This window comes from Anolis sagrei, chromosome 8 (genome assembly GCF_037176765.1).
Source record: "Anolis sagrei isolate rAnoSag1 chromosome 8, rAnoSag1.mat, whole genome shotgun sequence".
Classification (NCBI taxonomy): Eukaryota; Metazoa; Chordata; class Lepidosauria; order Squamata; family Dactyloidae; genus Anolis; species Anolis sagrei.
In genome coordinates this window covers 6,426,879-6,445,358 of record NC_090028.1, presented here as the reverse complement: position 1 = coordinate 6,445,358, position 18,480 = coordinate 6,426,879, and the positions used below count along the sequence as shown (strand labels likewise).

The 18,480-nt window shown below is 44.6% G+C and overlaps 1 protein-coding gene across 1 annotated transcript in view; it reads left to right on the top strand.

Annotated features, from left to right (window-relative positions):
* The first annotated feature begins 9 nt into the window (after positions 1–9).
* Positions 10–18,480, top strand: part of NUP93 (nucleoporin 93) — a 177,105-nt gene continuing 158,634 nt past the window's right edge. Inside the window, exon 1 of the mRNA XM_060788074.2 lies at positions 10–82. The gene's annotated coding sequence lies outside the window, so the exon portion shown is untranslated. The remainder of the gene's footprint in view (positions 83–18,480) is intronic.

Below are 18,480 nucleotides of genomic sequence, written 5' to 3'. Positions count from 1 at the left end.
TCTCCGCCAATCGGGGAGCAGAGCGGCGCCGACGTCATTTCCAGGCGGCGGTCGGCGGCGAAACAGGGAGGAAGCAAGCAAGGTAGGCCCTCGCTGACTGGAAGGCGGTTCTTCTCCCATTCCAGGCTCCCTTCTCTCTCTCTCTTCCTCTCGAGAGCCTTGTCACACTGCTTTACTATAGCCCGGCTATAATATTATACCTTGGCAACGTTTTGAGGGGTTTTGTGGTGTGGCGAGGCCTTGGAATGCCTGAGAGGCCCCTATTGCCGGCCTCATTGCCCTCTCGCATGTTGCCATGGCAGCCAAAGCGGGATAACAGTGCTTATAGGTATTGTCGAAGGCTTTCATGGCTGGAATCACTAGGTTCTTGTGGTTTTTTTCGGGCTATAGAGCCATGTTCTAGAGGCATTTTCTCCTGACGTTTCGCCTGCATCTATGGCAAGCCTCCTCAGAGGTAGTGAAGTCTGTTGGAATTAGGACAATGGGTTTATATATCTGTGGAATGGCTTGGGTGGGGCAAAGAGCTCTTTTCTGCTGGAGCTAGGTGTGAATGTTTCAAATGACCACCTTCATTAGCATTTGAAGGCCTGGCTGAGCCTGGGAAAATCTTTTGTTGACAGGTGTTAAGATGTGCCTGGTTGTTTCCTCTCTGCTGTTTTGCTGTTGTAATTTTAGAGTTTTTTAATACTGGTAGCCAGATTTTGTTCATTTTCATCGTCTCTTCCTTTCTGTTGAAATTGTCCACATGCTTGTGGATTTCAATGGCTTCTCTGTGTAAAACTCTAAAATTACAACAGCAAAACAGCAGAGAGGAAACAACCAGGCACATCTTAACACCTCTCAACAGGGGATTTTCCCAGGCTCAGGTTGCATTGCAGCAGGTGTTCAGTGGTTTGCTTCTCTCCACACTCGCATGTCGTGGATTCCACTTTGTAGCCCCATTTCTGAAGGTTGGCTCTGCATCTCGTGGTGCCAGAGCTCAGTCTGTTCAGCACCTTCCAAGTCGCCCAGTCTTCTGTGTGCCCAGGGGGAAGTCTCTCATCTGGTATCAGCCATTGGTTGAGGTTCTGGGTTTGGGACTGCCATTTTTGGACTCTCGCTTGCTGAGGTGTTCCAGTGAGTGTCTCTGTAGATCTTAGAAAACTATTTCTAGATTTAAGTCGTTGACGTGCTGGCTGATACCCAAACAGGGGATGGGCTGGAGATGTCTGCCTTGGTCCTTTCACTATTGGCTGCTACTTCCCGGCGGATGTCAGGTGGTGCAATACCGGCTAGACAGTGTAATTTCTCCAGTAGTGTAGGGCGCAGGCACCCTGTGATAATGCGGCATGTCTCATTAAGAGCCACATCCACTGCTTTAGTGTGGTGAGATGTGTTCCACACTGGGCATGCATACTCAGCAGCAGAGTAGCACAGCGCAAGGGCAGATGTCTTCACTGTATCTGGTTGTGATCCCCAGGTTGTGCCAGTCAGCTTTCGTATGATATTGTTTCTAGCACCCACTTTTTGCTTGATGTTCAGGCAGTGCTTCTTGTAGGTAAGAGCATGGTCCAAAGTGACTCCCAGATATTTGGGTACGCTGCAATGCTCCAGTGGGATTCCTTCCCAGGTGATCTTCAGAGCTCGGGATGCTTGTCTGTTCTTGAGATGAAAGGCACATGTCTGTGTTTTAGATGGGTTGGGGATCAGTTGGTTTTCCTTGTAATAGGCAGTAAGAGCACCTAGAGCTTCAGAGAGTATCTGTTCAACCATCTCAAAGCTCCCTGCTTGAGCAGTAATGGCACGATCATCAGCGTAGATGAAACTCTCTGTCCCTTCTGGCAGTGGCTGGTCATTTGTGTAGATGTTGAACATGGATGGAGCAAGCACGCTCCCCTGAGGCAGTCCGTTCTTCTGTTTCCGCCATCTGCTTCTCTGACCCTGGAACTCAACAAAGAAGCTCCTGTTTTGTAGCAGGTTTCCTATGAGGCTGGTGAGGTGGTCGTCCTTTGTGATATTATGCTACCCCTACATACTACCCCTACATACAAGCAGCGTTTAAGCTCTTTGAGGCAAAATCCATAGCACAAATGATGTATGGAGCCCTTCTCAAACTATGCCCCTCTGGAGCAAGTATAATCAAAATTAGGTTCTTGTGGTTTTTTTCGGGCTATATGGCCATGTTCTAGAAGCATTCTCTCCTGACGTTTCGCCTGCATCTATGGCAAGCATCCTCAGAGGTACTGAGGTCTGTTAGAACTAGGAAAAAGGGTTTATATATCTGTGGAATGACCAGGGTGAGACAAAGAACTCTTGTCTGCTGGAGCTAGGTGTGAATGTTTCAAATGACCACCTTCATTAGCATTTGAAGGCCTGGCTGAGCCTGGGGGAATCTTTTGTTGAGAGGTGTTAAGATGTGCCTGGTTGTTTCCTCTCTGCTGTTTTGCTGTTGTAATTTTAGAGTTTTTTTAATACTATTGTCGAAGGCTTTCATGGCTGGAATCACTAGGTTCTTGTGGGTTTTTTCGGGCTATAGGGCCATGTTCTAGAGGCATTTTCTCCTGACGTTTCGCCTGCATCTACGGCAAGCATCCTCAGAGGTAGTGAGGTCTGTTGGAATTAGGACCATGGGTTTATATATCTGTGGACGGGCTGGGGTGGGGCAAAGAGCTTTTCTCTGCTGGAGCTAGGTGTGAATGTTTCAACTGACCACCTTCAGTAGCATTTGAAGGCCTGGCTGAGCCTGGGGGAATCTTTTGTTGAGAGGTGTTAAGATGTGCCTGGTTGTTTCCTCTCTGCTGTTTTGCTGTAGTAATTTTTGAGTTTTTTAATACTGGTAGCCAGATTTTGTTCATTTTCATGGTCTCTTCCTTTCTGTTGAAATTGTCCACATGCTTGTGGATTTCAATGGCTTCTCTGTGTAAAACTCTAAAATTACAACAGCAAAACAGCAAAGGAGCAGATTGTTTGTGAGGGAGAAACTCATTAAAATGGGTCATAAAATATACTTTCATACAGGTGAGGAAATATACTCTGAGGACAAAAACTGTTGAGGGGGAGCAACTGTGTATGATAGTATGGCTACTCTCCAAAAGCCAGGTTTTGAGATCCCTCTTGAAAGTTTTTAAGGTGGGTTCCTTCCTAAGCTTGGATCTAGTGCCTTGATCCAAGGAAGTCATGCTCCCCCTCTATTCTATTCTGCCTTGGTCAGACCACACTTGGACTCACACTGTTTCCAATTCTGGGCACCACAATTGAAGGGAGATGTTGACTCTAAGCTGGAATGTGTCCAGAGGAGGGCAACTCAAATAATCAAGTGTCCGGAGAACAAGCCCTGTGAGGAGTGGCTTAAAGAGCTGGGCATGTTTAACCTGAAGAAATGAAGGCTGAGAGGAGACATGATAGCCATGTATAAATATGTGAGCGGAAGTCATAGGAAGGAGGGAGCAAGCTTGTTTTCTGCTTCCCTGGAGACTGGGACACAATGGAGCAATGGCTTCAAACTACATGAAAGGAGATTCCACCTGAACGTTAGGAAGAGCTTCCTGACTATGAGAGCTGTTCAGCAGTGGAACTCTCTGTCCCAGAGTGTGGTGGAGCCTCCTTTTTAGAAGCTTTTAAGCAGAGATTAGATTTGAGATATAAACAAACTATCTATGGATATTGCAGCTGTAATCTGCTATTGCTGAAAACCTCTTTCTCATTATCTTAGAGATCATTATTCAGGAATAGGTGGCCTGTGTATGTGTACTCCCTGCATTATTATTACTAGACTGCTTATGGCTATAGGGGCATTTTGTGAGTAAATATATACCGTATTTGCTTCAATCAGAGAAGGCTTGAGGCATTGCAGAGCTACAGCCCTCGGGATTCCATAGCATTGAGCCAGGGCAGTTAATGTGGATTCATTCTACAGCATTGATCCGCCCCAAGGTTTTGTTTTCAATTGCTGAAGCTTTGGTGCGCCAACAGCTTTGTTTTTAAATAAGGAATTCTAAGCACCGGGACTGTGGCACAGCTGTCTGAGTGTCAGCTGCATTAAGATCACTTCTGGCCACAAGGTCATGAGTTCGAAGCCAACCCGGGTCGGAGTGAGCTTCTGACCAATTGTGTAGCTTGTTGTTGACCTTTGCAATCCGAAAGACAGTTGCATCTGTCAAGTAGGAAAATTAGGTACCATCTATGTGTGGGGAGCCTAATTTAACAAAATTTACGAGGTCATAAAAAAGACTCCAGCAAAAGCATGCGGGGAATGTGGAAGTACTTCATCAGTGTTGCAGATAAACGATGAAAGCGACAGCTCCCCTGGTGGCCAGAAAAGTTAAATAGCTTCTCACTGTTTGTCTATATCTGTTGTGTGTCTTTATTATTATTATTATTATTATTAACTTTATTTGTACCCCGCTAGCATCTCCCGAAGGACTCGATGCGGCTTATAAAGGCCAAGGCCTCAATACACAACATAACAATACAAAACCTAAAGCAAATTAAAAACAATTAAAGCAATATTAAACAACAAACAATAAACAATACACCAAAACACAGTAAAACTGGGCCGGGCCAGAGTGATGGGTACAGAATTAAAAGTGCTGATGTGACAGGTGGTATATAAGGATTATAGGGTAAGTGCAGTGTGCGGCAATTTAGTTCTAATGAAGTGCTTCTGGGATTTGGTATTGGAGATTTCCTATTCTGCGAAGGCACATCGGAACAGCCAGGTCTTCAAGTTCTTTCTAAAGACTGCCAATGTAGGGGCCTGTCTAAGATCTTTGGGGAGGGCTTTCCAGAGTCAGGGGGCCACCACAGAAAAGGCCCTGTCTCCTGTCCCCACCAAACACGCTTGCGACGCAGGCGGGATCATGAGCAGGGTCTCTCCAGATGAACGAAGTGAATGCGTGGGTTCGTAAACGGAGATGCGGTCACACAGGTAGGATGGTCCCAAACCGTTCAGGGCTTTGTAGATAAGCACCTGCACCTTAAATTGGGCTTGGAAAATAAACGGCAGCCAGTGGAGCTCCTTGAACAGAAGGGTTGACCTCTCTATGTAAGGAGCACCAGTTAACATCCTGGCCGCTGCCCGTTGGAGCAGTTGAAATTTCTGAGCCGTTTTCAAGGGCAGCCCCACGTAGAGCGCATTACAGTAGTCCAATCTAGAGGTGACTAAGGCACGGACCACCCCGGCCAGATCAGCCTTCGCGAGGTACGGTCGCAGTTGGCGCACGAGTCTCAGTTGTGCGAAAGCCCTCCCAGACACCGCCGACGCCTGAGCCTCAAGCATAAGCGATGAATCCAAGAGGACTCCCAAACTGCGGAAGTGTGGCTTCAGGGGGAGTGTAACCCCGTCTTTGGCATGGAATGTTTGCCATATATGTGTACATTGTAATCCGCCCTGAGTCCCCTGCGGGGTGAGAAGGGTGGCATATAAACAAACAAATAAATAAGCAGGCAGCAACTGTAATGACCAAATTTCATAGAATGCACTTTTTGCAGCTGTGCATTACATTCATCAGCAAATACTTCTTTTCGTTTCAAGGTTTTGAAAATTGAGATGTGCATTAGATTCGATGATGCATTAGTCTCAAATATGGTAGATGTATATGTTTTGTAGATCCTGTCAAAAGCTAAATAAGCTTTGGCTGTAAAATCTCTGTTGGTCTGCTACCCTCCTTTCCACTAAACACCCCCAAACTGGTATTCAGAAGTGAATAGCACCTGTAGCTGCCTAGCAAACAACCATCTCTTGGTCCATCTAACATTTAATTGTAGGTTGCTTCTGGCTGTGAAGGATCTATATAGTTTATCAATTACTGACAGCCACTAATAGATCTTTTCTTCTCAATAGATTTGCTTAGCCTCTTGGGCCATAATCTTGTGGCCACTTAACTAATAATGAAGATTCATGACTTCTGAATAGACATGGAGAGGATTGCACTCTTAAAGCTTCTGTCATGATCAACAGCCCTTAAGATGTTTTTCCTCTGGAATTTAGATAAACTCCTCTTAATATTGTGGAATTTTTATGCATATGGTCTGAGAGTCAATATTAAAAAGGACAAGGTAATGAGAGAGGGAGAGTCTAACTAACTGAGGTACAGAATAACTGAGCCAGAGCAGCTAATCATGAGCTAAATTATCCACTGATCTGATGTGGAATAAAAGAGAATTTAATGTTCAAATGCCTTGTGATATCTCGTGGCAAACCAAAAGCATCTCAGCTTTCATCCTTTTCATAACACTATGTAACATTTTTTGTTCCTGGGTTATAAATGTCATTTCCTAATTGGTTCTATTGTAAAACATGGGAAAAGTTTATTATACTGCCAAAGCTTTGTTTATGCGGGATATCCTGCAGAACCTTTTGCTATAGTTTTTGATGAATATCTCATCGACTTGCAAACAATTCAACATTGTGTTGTCGAAGGCTTTCATGGCCGGAATAACTGGGTTGCTGTGAGTTTTCTGGGCTATATGGCCACATTCCAGAAGCATTCTCTCCTGATGTTTCACCCACATCTATGGCAGGCATCCTCAGAGGTTGACAGGTCAACTACTTTCAAAGTAAGGACCTCACAACCTCTGAGGATGCCTGCCATACATGTGGGTGAAACATCAGGAGAGAATGCTTCTGGAACATGGCCATACAGCCTGGAAAAAACTCACATCAACCCAATTCAGCATTGTTTGTGGCAGCCACAAATGAGGGTTCTAGAGTAGAACAACTGCTTTCAAAGTAAGGCCCATACAATTAAACAGGAACTAACACTTTCAAACCAGGAATATAATTTTCTTTTTTAAATTTTGTTACGTAATGTACTTACTACTTAGGTGATCCCTTTTAGCCTGAGGATGATGGCCCTCCAAGTGCAGTGTCTTGGCAGTAGATATGTAGGTGATTATATAGTGTTTATATATAGTGTTTATATAGTGTTTTATAGTGATTATACGTTCGCAGCTTGGGAGTTCTCTTGGATTCATCACTGAGCCTGGAATCCCAGGTTGCAGCGGTGGCCAGGGGAGCATTTGCACAATTTAAACTTGTGCGCCAGCTGCGCCCATACCTTGGGAAGTCAGACTTGGCCACGGCGGTCCACGCTCTCGTTACATCTATGATAGACTACTGCAATGCACTCTACGTGGGGTTGCCTTTGAAGACTACTCGGAAGCTTCAAATAGTCCAACAAGAAGCAGCCAGGTTAATAACTGGGGCGGCATACATGGCGCATACAACCCCCATGTTACGCCAGCTCCACTGGCTGCCAGTTTGCTACCGGGCACAATTCAAAGTGCTGGCTTTGGCCTATAAAGCCCTAAATGGGCCCGGCCCAACTTACCTGTCCGAATGCATCTCCTCCTATGAACCATCACGGAGATTAAGATCCTCTGGGGAGGCCCTGCTTTCCGTCCCGCCATTGTAACAGGCATGATTGGTGGGGATGAGAGAGACAGGGCCTTCTTGGTGATTGCTCCCCAGCTATGGAACTCCCTTCCTGGTGAGATCAGGTCGGCCCCCTCCCTCCTGTCCTTTAGGATGGTCAAAACTTGTCTGTGGGACCAAGCTTTCGGGAAAGGGCAATAAAGCAGCAATAGGAAAGATGTCCAGGCCAGTTAGATGTGACGCGGATGACTAAGATGATTTTAAATGGTGTATTTTAATATTTTGATTTTTTTATGTTTATGTATTGTATGTGAATCTGTGTCCCGGCATTGAATGTTTGCCGTGTATATGCTGTGCTCTGCCCTGAGTCTACTTAGGGGTGAGAAGGGCGGAATATAAATGTTTATCAGAGATGGCCAAAGCTGCTACCATTGCATTTGGAAGCAGAGCCTTTTCTAGGAGGACTCCTAAATCTGGAGGAGGAGAATGTGGTCCAAAGAGCACATGTGGTCCCAAGGCTGTCATGAAGCTCCCAGGACCTCCCCAAATGTTGACCTTTGAGGTTTTCTATCCAGATGAATAAAGACATTTCTGGTCCTCAAGGAAGGCTGAAAAGCATGGTGAAAATGCTTCAATGGGCTCTAGAGGGCACCAGGGGCTTTTTGGTGTGAAAATTACCCAGGTTGTATGTTGGAAAATATTAGCCTTGGGAGGCTAATATGCCTCTGAATCCTTGGCAGGTATTTACCCTTGAACCCCTAACCATTAATTTTATTTTTCAAAATGCTTAGTATCTTGGGCTTGGCCCAGGCTCAAAATGTCATATCCAAACCTGTTCCAGGCAGTTCCTTTCAAGCTGTGTTAGTCTCTATAAGTAAGGTCTGCACATCTATTCTGTTTGCATGTTGCTTTATCATTCCAGAGTGGTTTGTCTTCCCCACCACTTATACCTTCCATTGTTGAATCTTACAACATTTTTTTTTTTTTTGCACAGCTGAGATGTCGCACCCAGGAATTTCTGCCCTAGTTTCTGGAACAAATCATTTATTTTGCAGTGTTGGAGGGCTATAACACTCCAGTGATGTGCTGGTATGTGCGCATGTCACATCTAGTGCTGAATCTTACACTATTAATTGGAATGCTTTTAGCACTCTTTTTAGAATAGGGCATTCTTGAACTCTTGGAGATCTCGGATGAAGGTTGCTTCTAAATACAATTATAAAAGCAGATTGTGCATTGAGTGCAAAGGCAGCCATGCTAAGATGTGATGGACCAAGAAGCATTGAACATCACCTAGAATCTTTCTACCTGCCTGCACATGGGATTGCAGTCAAGCAATACAAGGTCATTTCCTTTACTGCTTGGGGTTGTTTGCATTGCAAATGTGCATTGAACATTGGCAATATACATGTTGTATCAGATAAAGCTGCATTGCAGGTCTAGAGCTAACTTTACTTACTTACTTACTTAGGCGATCCCTCGTAGTCCGAGGATGTTTGATGTCGTGGTGGTGGGTCTCATCCAGCATGCTCAGCTTTCAGCAATGACCAGGAGTATTTGTGCAGTGAAATCAAGCACACCAATTGTCTCAATTCCTAAAGATATCCTTACTTACTTACTTACTTAGGTGATCCCTCGTTGTCTGAGTAGGATAGTCTTCCAGGATTAGTGTATTTGCAGTGGGTCCGTTGGTGATTGTGAAGCCCTATTCTTGATCTGTATCTTCTCCCGCAGTGAGGGCATTGGTTTCCAGGTGGAAGGCGGTCCCGGGTGGGGTTGGCTTCACATGCCTTCCTCTTGGCACGTTTCTCCCTTTCGCCCTCCATTCATGCCTCTTCAAATTCTACAGCACTCCTGGCCACAGCTGACCTCCAGCTGGAGCGCTCAAGAGCCAGGGCTTCCCAGTTCTCAGTGTCTATGCCAGAGTTTTTAAGGTTGGCTTTGAGCCCATCTTTCAATCCCTTTTTCTGCCCTCCAACATTCCATTTTCCGTTCTTGAGTTCGCAATAGAGCAACTGCTTTGGGAGATGGTGGTCGGGCATCTGGACAACATGGGCATTCCAGCGGAGTTGATGGTGGAGGACCATCGCTTCAATTCTGGTGGTCTTTGCTTCTTCCAGCGCGCTGACATTTGTCTGCTTGTCTTCCCAAGAGATTTGCAGGATTTTTCAGAGGCAGCGCTAATGGAATCGTTCCAGGAGTTGCATTTGATGTCTGTAGACTGTCCACGTCTCGCAGGCGTATAGCAGTGTTGGGAGGACAATAGCTTTATAAACAAGCACCTTGGTATCCCTGCGGATGTCCTGGCCCTCAAACACTCTCTGCTTCATTCAGAAAAATGCTGCACTCACAGAGCTCAGGCGGTGTTGTATTTCGGTGTCAATGTTGACGTCTATAGACTGTCCACGTCTCGCAGGCGTATAGCAGGGTTGGGAGGACAATCTATATATATAAATTTGTTAGGGGCATCCAACGAGGAAACAAAACTCAAAAACCCCCCAACGAAACTGTACCAAAATTGCCATGCCCATAACACAACCCACAAGGTACAAACATATCTACTCAAAATGAAAAACAACACAACAACACACTCACAAAACGGCAAAACAACAAAACTCAAAAAACCCCAACGAAACTTAACCAAAATTGCCATGCCCATAACACAACCCACAAGGTACAAACATATCTACTCAAAATGAAAAACAACACAACAAGACACTCACAAAACGGCAAAACAACAAAACTCAAAAAAACCAACGAAACTTAACCAAAATTGCCATGCCCATAACACAACCCACAAGGTACAAACATATCTATTCAAAATGAAAAACAACACAACAAGACACTCACAAAACGGCAAAACAACAAAACTCAAAAAAACCAACGAAACTTAACCAAAATTGCCATGCCCATAACACAACCCACAAGGTACAAACATATCTACTCAAAATGAAAAACAACACAACAACACACTCACAAAACGGCAAAACAACTGAGCATGCGCATTGGTGCCCAGCCGCAAGTTCCCTGGCGCGCGCACACAGTTCCCTCTGCGGAAGCCATGCCCACTGCAAGCCCCGCCGCGCCGCTTCCTGCACACACACCCCCCGCCGCACGCACACACACAACCCCACGCTCCATCATTCCCCCGCCGCACACACACACGCAACCCCACGCTCCATCACTCCCCCCACCGCCACACACACACGCGCAACCCCACTCCCCCCCGCTGCCGCACACACACACGCAACCCCACGCTCCATCACTCCCCCCGCTGCCGCACACACACACACAACCTCACGCTCCATCACTCGCCTGCCCCAATCTTACCTCCTTTTACTTCACGCCACCTCCAAACCCCACCGCACCCCTTCCCGCCCTGTCAAAATCCAGGAAAGACAGGAAGGAAGGAAAGAAGGAAGAAAGAGAAAGGGAGATAAAGAAAAGGGGGAAGGAAGGAAAGTTAGAGAAAGAAGGAAGAAGAAAAGGAAAGAAAAGGAAAGATGGAAGGAAAGAAAAGAGAGACAGCAGAAGAGAAAGAAAAAGGGGGAAGGAAGGAAAGAGGTAGAGAAGGAAGAAATGAGAGACAGAGGGAGGGAAAGAAAAAGGGGGAAGGAAGGAAGGAGAGAAGGAAAGAAAAAAGGGAATGAAAGAAGGAAAGAGGGAGTGAAGGAAGGGGGAAGATGTAGAGAAAGAGGGAGGGAAGGAAAGAAGGAAAGAGAGAAGGAAGAAAAGAGACCAGAAGAGAAAGAAAAAGGGGGAAGGAAGGAAGGAGAGAAGGAAAGAAAAAAGGGAATGAAGGAAGGAAAGAGGGAGTGAAGGAAGGGGGAAGATGTAGAGAAAAAGGGAGGGAAGGAAAGAAGGAAAGAGAGAAGGAAGGAAAGAGGCCAGAAGAGAAAGAAAAAGGGGGAAGGAAGGAGATAGAGAAGGAAGAGGAGAAGGAAAGATGGGAGGGAAGGAAGGAAGGAGGGAAAGAAGGAGAGAAAGAGGGAAGGTTGGTCACAGCAATGCGTGGCGGGTAAAGGTTGTTATTTCTATGATTATTATGATGCTATTATTCCTATGAGACCCTTTTAGGGGGAATGGGAGAGGTGTCAGGTCCCGGAGGCAATGCATTGCATTATTGTTATTGTTATGATGGTGGTGAAATAAAAGGAAATAAAAAGCGAAAGAAGGAAGCAAACAGGGAGGGAAGAAAGGCAAAGGAAGAAAGGGGGAGGGAATGAAGGAAAGAGAGAAGGATGAAACCAAGTAGTGAAAGAAGGAAAGAAAGAAAGAGGTAGAGAAGGAAGAAAGGAGAGAAAGGGGGAAGGAATAGGTAGATACCTCTCTTTCATAATAGTCCAGATATCTACCTCAACTTTGATAAGTTTTACTATAGGCCACAGCAACGCGTGGCAGGGCACAGCTAGTAGCTTTATAAACAAGCACCTTGGTATCCCTACGGATGTCCCGGTCCTCAAACACTCTCTGCTTCATTCGGAAAAATGCTGCACTTGCAGAGCTCAGGCGGTGTTGTATTTCGGTGTCAATGTTGACGTCTATAGACTGTCCACATCTCGCAGGCATATAGCAGGGTTGGGAGGACAATAGCTTTATAAACAAGCACCTTTGTATCCCTATGGATGTCCTGGTCCTGAAACACTCTCTGCTTCATTCGGAAAATTGCTGCACTCGCAGAGTTCAGGCGGTATTGAATTTCAGTATCAATGTTGACTTTTGTGGAGAGATGGCTGCCAAGGTAGCAGAAATGGTCAACATTTTGTAATGTTACACCATTAAGCTGTCTTTCTGCAATTGGAGAGGGATTGGCAATATACGTACATGTTGTATCAGATAAAGCTGCATTGCAGGTCTAGAGCTAACATAACTGAGTGGAATCAGTATGTATTATTATCAATCATTTGGTTATTGGCATCTTTTTTTCCTAGTTGGGTATTTCAGTGGTGTTGAGCTTGGAAACAGCTCACTAGTGTGTTCATTGTCATTTCGCTACCTATTTAGTGGAGCAATATTTTACTGTTTCATATACAGACATATCAGGAATTGCTACTGTTTAAATAAATGGAGTGGGGATAAGAGCCCAACCTAATCTTCCCTCTCTTGCTGGTATCTGCAATGTCATTCCGTTTGGTTGCAGTGAGAATTTTAAACATTCAGTTACGATTCCCACATAAGTGGGGTGATAGAAGAGTTTAGTGCATGAATCGGTTTGTTATTTGGAAAAGAGAAAATATTTCCTGAAGAACAATATTTCAAAAAAGGAGGGCATTTTGGAGTAAAATATGCACATGCGTTTGAACACGTGCATACACACAGTTCTTTACCAAATGTTCAGAGATGAGCCAAAAAGAGGAACTTGGTGGAAATATTCTCAGTTAATAGCAGGCCGAGTTGCTTCTTGCTTGAACAATGCTTCCTTAAGTTGGTGGCAGTAAAGTAACCTAAGTAATAACTAAATTACCGTATATACCGTATGTGAAGCCCGAGGATGTGGACAAGATACTTGGAGGAAAGAGGCCCACCACGTCCATCCTAGACCCCTGCCCATCCTGGCTTCTGAAGGAGGCCAGAGGGGGATTGGCTGAGTGGGTAACGGTGGTGGTTAATGCCTCCCTTCGGGAAGGCAAGATTCCAGCGAGCTTAAAACAAGCTATTATAAAACCGCTGTTGAAGAAACCATCACTAGACCCCACTAAATTTGACAACTTTCGGCCTGTTTCCAATCTCCCCTTCTTGGGCAAAGTCATGGAAAGCGTGGTGGCCTCACAACTCCAGGTATTCTTGAGAGACACAAATTATCTAGATCCGGCACAGTCTGGTTTCAGACCGGGACATGGTACCGAGACGGTCTTGGTCGCCTTAGTGGATGATCTGCGCCGGGAGCTAGACAGGGGGAGTGTGTCCCTGTTGCTGCTCCTGGACCTCTCAGCGGCCTTCGATACCGTCGACCACGGTATCCTTCTGGGGTGTCTTGCGGAAATGGGTCTTGGGGGCACTGCTCTGCAGTGGCTTCAGTCATTTCTGGAGGGCCGTACCCAGAAGGTGTTATTGGGGGACTCCTGTTCAACACCACAGCCTTTGACCTGTGGGGTTCCACAGGGCTCTATATTGTCCCCCATGCTGTTTAATATCTACATGAAGCCGCTGGGTGAGATCATCCGGAGTTTCGGGGTGCGGTGTCATCTGTACGCAGATGATGTCCAACTCTGTCACTCCTTCCCACCTGCTACTAAGGAGGCTGTCGAGGTCCTGAACCGGTGCCTGGCCGCTGTAATGGTCTGGATGAGGGCGAACAAACTGAAATTAAATCCAGACAAGACAGAGGTACTCCTGGTCAGTCGTAAGGCCGAGCAGGGTATAGGGTTACAGCCTGTGCTGGACGGGGTCGCACTCCCCTTGAAGGCACAGGTTCGCAGCTTGGGTGTAATCCTGGATACATCGTTGAGCCTGGATCCCCAGGTTTCAGCGGTGACCAGGGGAGCATTTGCACAGCTTAGGCTCGTGTGCCAGCTGCGCCCGTACCTTGGGAAGTCTGACTTGGCCACGGTGGTACACGCTCTGGTCACATCCCGCCTTGACTACTGCAACGCTCTCTACGTGGGGCTGCCCTTGAAGACGGCCCGGAAGCTTCAGCTAGTCCAGCGTGCGGCAGCCATGTTACTAACAGGAGCAGGACGCAGGGAGCATACAATGCCCTTGTTGTTCCAGCTCCACTGGCTGCCGATCTGCTACTGGGCCCAATTTAAGGTGCTGGTGTTATCCTACAAAGCCCTAAACGGTTACGGCCCAAAATACCTTTCGGACCGCATCTCGGCCTATGAGCCCACGAGGGCCTTGAGATCGTCTGGGGAGGCCCTTCTCTCGATCCCGCCTGCTTCACAGGCACGTCTGGCGGGGACGAGAGAGAGGGCCTTCTCGGTGGTGGCCCCCCGGCTGTGGAACACCCTCCCTGTTGACATCAGGCAGGCGCCCTCCCTTATGTCTTTCCGTAAGAGCCTAAAGACATGGCTATTTGAGAAGGCATTCAACTGAGTGCTACATTAACTGGTAATGACAACTGGAACGGAATATGGATTACGAGATTGGTTATGATTCTACGATAAGACGGAGCGGATTATTTTAGTGTAATTATATGATTGTGTATTAATGATATGTTGGTTTTTTCGTTATGGCTTTATTGTAAATTGTCTTTTATATGTTGTACACCGCCGTGAGTCGCCCTAGGGCTGAGAATGGCGGTCAACAAATGCAGCAAATAAATAAATAAATAAATATAAGCCGAGGCACCTAATTTTACCACAAAAAACTTGGAAAACGCATTGACTCGAGTATAAGCCGAGCATGAGAAATGCAGCAGCTACTGGGAAATTCCAAAATAAAAATAGATAAAAATAACATTGCATTAATTGAGGCATCGGTAGGTTAAATATTTTTGAATAAAACTGCAAGTTAAGATAAGACTGTTCTCTGATTAAAGCATTATTCTAACCTTCTTCAGTGTAAATGTATTCACATATCCTTCCAATAATAATAGAAATAATAATAGAAATAGAAATAATGGAAATGTAATAATAACAGTAATAATAGAGTAAAATAATAAATGTAATAATAACAATAACAAAGAATAAAATAATAAATGTAACAATAATAGAGTAAAATGATTAATGTAATAATAATACTAATAATAGAGTAAAATAATAAAAAACCTTGACTCGAGTATAAGCCGAGGGAGACTTTTTCAGCTTAAAAAAAGGACTGAAAAACTAGGCTTATATTCGAGTATATACAGTAAGTGCCGGCAGAGATGTTTAGTCATAGGCACAGTGGACTATCCACATTGTTAGGTCCTTGTGGAAGATGGACAGGATAGGTGCCAGTCTGATCTCCCTAGGGAGAGAGTTCCAGAGCCGGGAGGGCCACCACTGAGAAGGCCCTCTCCCTCGTCCCCACCAACCACACTTGAGACGGAGGTGGGAGCGAGAGAAGGGCCTCCCCGGAAGTTCTTAGAGCCCACAATGGTTCATAAGGGAAGATGTGATCGCGAAGATAGGCAGGTTGTGAAGGGTTGTGTAGGGCATGTGACTTTAAATTATTTTAATCATTGATTTCTAAAAAAACAAGAGTGGGGACTTGTGTCTGCTGATCTACATATGAGCCCCAACTTTTTTTGTGATTCCCAATTATGTGGGTGCAGATTTGATAACTGCAATAATTTCCTACCCATGTTTTGAATCATTTATTTATTTATTTATATACAGCACTAGCTGTGCCCTGCCACGCGTTGCTGTGGCCTATAGTAAAACTTATCAAAGTTGAGGTAGATATCTGGACTATTATGAAAGAGAGGTACATACCTATTCCTTCCCCCTTTTCCTCTCCCTTTCTCTCCTTTCTTCCTTCTCTACCTCTTTCTTTCTTTCCTTCTTTCACTACTTGGTTTCATCCTTCTCTCTTTCCTTCATTCCCTCCCCCTTTCTTCCTTTGCCTTTCTTCCCTCCCTGTTTGCTTCCTTCTTTCTCTTTTTATTTCCTTTTATTTCACCACCATCATAACAATAACAATAATGCAATGCATTGCCTCTGGGACCTGACACCTCTCCCATTCCCCCTAAAAGGGTCTCAGAGGAACAATAGCATCATCATAATAATAGAAATAACAACCTTTACCCGCCACGTGTTGCTGTGGCCAATCTTCCCTCTTTCCCTCCTTCTTTCCCTCCCTCCCTCCCTCCTTCCCTCCCTCCCTCCCTCCCTCCCTCCCTCCTTCCTTCCTTCCTTCCTTCCTTCCTTCCTTCTTTCCTTCCTTCCCATCTTTCCTTCTCCTCTTCTTTCTCTATCTCTTTCCTTCCTTCCCCCTTTTTCTTTCTCTTCTGCTGTCTCTCTTTTCTTTCCTTCCATCTTTCCTTTCCTTTCCTTTTCTTCTTCCTCTAACTTTCCTTCCTTCCCCCTGTTTCTTTACCTCCCTTTCTCTTTCTTCCTTCTTTCCTTCCTTCCTGTCTTTTCTAGATTTTGACAGGGCGGGAAGGGGCGGGGTGGGGTTTGGAGGTGGCATGAAGTAAAAGGAGGTAAGATTGGGGCAGGGGAGTGATGGAGCGTGGGCTTGCGTGTGTGTGTACGGCGGCGGGGGGAGTGATGGAGCCTGGGGTTGCGTGTGTGTGTGCGGCGGTGGGGGGAGTGATGGAGCATGGGGTTGCGTGTGTGTGTGCGGCGGCGGGGGGAGTGATGGAGCGTGGGGTTGCGTGTGCGTGTGCGTCAGGGGGTGTGTGTGTGCGGGAAGCGGCGCGGCGGGGCTTGGAGTGGGCATGGTTTCCGCAGAGGGAACATTGGCCGGAAGGCCATGTGCGCGCGCGATGGAACTTGCGGCTGGGCGCCAATGCGCATGCTCAGTTGTTTTGCCGTTTTGTGAGTGTGTTGTGTTGTTTTTCATTTTGAGTAGATATGTTTGTACCTTGTGGGTTGTGTTATGGGCATGGGAATTTTGGTTAGGTTTCGTTGGGGGTTTTTGAGTTTTGTTCTTTTGCCGTTTTGTGAGTGTGTTGTTGGGTTGTTTTTCATTTTGAGTAGATATGTTTGTACCTTGTGGGTTGTGTTATGGGCACGGGGATTTTGGTTAAGTTTCGTTGGGGGATTTTTGAGTTTTGTTGTTTTGCCGTTTTGTGAGTGTGTTGTTGTGTTGTTTTTCATTTTGAGTAGATATGTTTGTACCTTGTGGGTTGTGTTATGGGCACGGGGATTTTAGTTAAGTTTCGTTGGGGGATTTTTGAGTTTTGTTGTTTTGCCATTTTGTGAGTGTGTTGTTGTGTTGTTTTTCATTTTGAGTAGGTATGTTTGTACCTTGTGGGTTGTGTTATGGGCACGGGGATTTTGGTTAAGTTTCGTTGGGGGATTTTTGAGTTTTGTTGTTTTGCCGTTTTGTGAGTGTGTTGTTGTGTTGTTTTTCATTTTGAGTAGATATGTTTATACCTTGTGGGTTGTGTTATGGGCACAGGGATTTTGGTTAAGTTTCGGTGGGGGATTTTTGAGTTTTGTTGTTTTGCCGTTTTGTGAGTGTGTTGCTGTGTTGTTTTTCATTTTGAGTAGGTATGTTTGTACCTTGTGGGTTGTGTTATGGGCACAGGGGTTTTGGTTAAGTTTCGTTGGGGGATTTTTGAGTTTTGTTGTTTTGCCGTTTTGTGAGTGTGTTGTGTTGTTTTTCATTTTGAGTAGATATGTTTGTACCTTGTAGGTTGTGTTATGGGCATGGGAATTTTGGTTAAGTTTCGTTGGGGGTTTTTTGAGTTTTGTTTCCTCATTGGATGCCCCTAACAAATTTATATATATAGATTTATATGCCGCCCTTCTTGCTCCAAAGGGGACTCAATGTGGCTCACATACATACAATATATTATATACAATATACATACAATATATTATTAGCATGGTACAATATCAGTATTAAATATTACTATATTGTACTATATCATTATACTGTAATATGATTAGTGATATTACATGTAATATAAATATATGATTATAATATCATATTATTAGTAGTACTATTATATTGTATTACATTATAATATTATAAGTATTATATGTATATACAATATATTATATTGTATTGTATTATATTATATTATATTATATTATATTATATTATATATTATATTATTAGCATAGCACAGGAGACAAGATGGGACTGTCCCCTGGCCCCCTCTCTCTTCACTCTGTTTTGTACTATTGTGTCAGATGATTCTGTTTCATACCATATAATACTATAATGTGATACAATATAATACTACTACTACTAATAATAATCATATATTATTATTATATATTTTATATTGCATGTAATATTACCAATAATATTACAATAAATGGTTCAGTACAATATAGTAATATATAATACTGATATTGTAGTATGCCAATAATTGAATATATTGTATGTATATATATCTTGTAAGCCGCTCTGAGTCTCCTTCAGGGTGTTAAGGGCGACATACAAGTGTCGTAAATAATAAATAAATAAACTGTCTCATAATGCAGTTTGAACTGCATTATATTGTCCCTTCTAACTTCCTATAGCGTAATATAATATATTGTGTGTGTATATATATATAATATTTATAATATTATAATGTAATA